We start from the raw sequence: 3,100 nt of genomic DNA on the forward strand, positions 1-3,100 counted from the left end.
CCTCCTATCTTGAATTCTCCTGGTGTATTAAAAAATGTAGATTGAAGGCTACCGTTGCTTTCCCCCAGGGTCCATGTTGTGTAATAACTGACATATAAGAAAACAGCATGAACTACAAAGTAAGACATGTCCTTTAGGGACGCAAGCCCTTGCATTGAATTTTGCCATTGCAAATACAATCGTTTGATTAGAGAGAGAGCATGAAAATCAGACTCTGTTTGTTCTGGTGCATTTGTATATCTGTGCGTCCCAGCTGTATAACTCAAACACGGGATGTGAGCTGTTCTCCATGTAATATTGATGATATGTACAAAGCATAGAATCATCAATGTGTTTAGTCAAAGTCTCTCCTGCTGTAGTGAGAATGTCCAGCAACGCTTCTCAGAGTTACGGAATATTCAACTAATTTAAAAAAGAATGAAACACGATATGGCCATTTTTTGGTATGATAGTAAAATTGAACTTGCTATATTGAAGGTTTACTCAGTCAACTGCTTAGCTACTTTTTGTCAATAATTTGAGACATTTCATTAAATTGAACTGATTGTTCCAGTATTTCACACAGGAATCAGTTCAAAAGAATAAAAGGGGAACAGAATTTTTTTTTAAAATGGGTAAGAAGGGTGAATTTCCATCGACATAATAATCAAGCAAGACAATTATTTAGCAAAATTAGGTAACCATACAGATAACATTTTAAGTAAGCATTCAGAAGGCTGCGAAGAGGATGACGTAGGTGCGTCTGCACGTGCGCACATATGAGGGGGCGGAGTTACGTAGGTCGATCGTGGAAGAGCGTGGTGGGAAGCAAATGTACGAGCGTCGGAGTGGGGAAGCGTTGTGAAGCGGTGGAGCAGCGAGCAGCAGAGCAGGTTATTCTGCGGCTATACACTCAGAGGGTATCCGGTATCTGGAGCGTTGGTGCAGCACACAGACGGACGGAAAATGAAAGCTGGTGGGAGTTCGCTACCGGAGACAAAATCATCCAGGCAGATAAGTGGCATAAGTGTTTTATGAAAGAGAAGGTCATAATATAATAAAAAAATAATGTAATAAAAAGAAAGAGAATATATATAAAGAGGGAAAAAAGAAAAAAAGAAAGATAAAAGAGAAAGAGAAGGGAAGGGAAAGATAGGGGAAAGAAAAAGGGGAAAAAAGGGGAAGAAAAAAAATAAAATAAAAAAAATGAGGAAATATACTAGCCAGATCTGCTATTAATCCCAATTAAGGAGCAGTTATACCTTAATAACCACATCCTTTTCCCAGACAACAACTATATCCTTTTTGAAGAAATGGCTTCTAAAACACAGGAGAAATCAACCCTAAAAAGGATAAGAAAAATTCTAAACCTGAAAGGGAAGCTTTTTTTCTCACCAGATAATAAAAAAAAAAAAAACAGAGGAGGACTCATTAATGACATCGAGGCTAGAACAGACATTAAATAGCTCTGAAAATTATCTGAGTAATCAAGTTACCACAGAGTTTCTGGAGAAATGTCTAAACACTCAGTCAGAAACATTAATGAAACAAATTAATCAGAATTCAGAGGAGATCTTAAATCAAATGAAACTCCTAACTGAGAAAATAAACATGGCTGAAGAAAAAATTAACTGTTTGGAATTTCAAGAGAAACTGATGAAAGATCATAATATCCAACTATTGGAAAAAATTAAGGAAATGGAAACAAAAGTGGTCGATTTGGAGGATCGCTCGAGACGCAATAATTTGCATTAAAGGAATATCTCAGAAAAGATAACTCAGGATAAGATCCCAGAATTCCTGTTAAATCTATGGAAAGCCTGGGGGATAGAGACAGAGAAATTCAACTACTGCCCAGAAAGATACCACAGATTGTACAGACCAAAAAATATTCCAGATACCAAAGCAAGAGATATAATCTGCTCTTTTCAATCTTTTCAATTTAAAGAGGAAATTCTAAAAGCAAGTAGAGCCAAGAAACCACAAGGAGAAGAATTTAGAGATATAATTGTATTCTCAGATTTGTCTTTCTTTACCAGAATGCAAAGGAAAACTTTTGCACCTGCTACAGCTATACTAAGAACCCATAAAATAAAATATACATGGGGATTCCCCACCGCAATAAGAACCTACATAAATGACCATCTTGAGGTCTTTGATACAGTAAATAAAGCCATGGCATGGATAAAAGAGAAAAAGCTGATGTAACAGAAAAAGCCCTTTAAAACTGAGAGTCTAATTCTGTGGATTTTTTATTTTATTTTTTTGAAAGAATATTTAGCACAAATCGAGGAAGATATTTGTCACTGTATTTAAAAGAAATTCCTTAGTAAAATAAGATATGTACACTAAATTTATATTCGTAGAGTAATAAGTAAGATGCAATAGGGCACACGAGGATGTTAGGTAAGCAATTCAACACGAGTAAAGATGTGAATAGTTTTAAGCATGATTAACACTTGCACATCATTTAAGTACATGGAATTAGTTAGAAGTTGAACAGCATCACGTAGATATAAATAATATTTCACGAGTCATATACAATATAATATAAGATATTTTTTTAAATATAGTTAGCCAATAAGAGGAAGATATTCACTAGTACAAGTGTACATTCATAAACAGTAAAGTACATTATAATTGAACAAATGTAAATATTTAGGCACTTAAGAGACTTTATTTTTTTTTTTTATATGATTAGAATATCGCACAATAATGAAGGGGTCACCAGAGATTCCAAGCAATAACCAATCAAGAATTATATTGTAATAATAGAGAAATTAAATTGTAATTATATATAAGTTTGGTGCTTCCTTTTCCCGCCACCACAATTGATCAACGTACCCCACCCATAAGTTCTAAGTAGAACTTACTGATTGCCTTGATAAGGCATCAAATTATGTATGAAAGAAGGTCTCTTGGAATTAGAGACCAATACAAAGATGATAGTATGAATGTGTATAAATGGTGGATGAGTATGAATAGTACGGTTGTGTTAGCATATATAGATTATGCGGCTATTTGTGGGGAATTGTCAAACTCTAGAGAGATAAGAAAAGGGTATGGTTAAATTCGCATCAATTAATATCCAAGGTCTAAATCTCCCACATAAAAGATGGGC

This window comes from Pelobates fuscus, chromosome 11 (genome assembly GCF_036172605.1).
Source record: "Pelobates fuscus isolate aPelFus1 chromosome 11, aPelFus1.pri, whole genome shotgun sequence".
NCBI classification, from domain to species: Eukaryota; Metazoa; Chordata; class Amphibia; order Anura; family Pelobatidae; genus Pelobates; species Pelobates fuscus.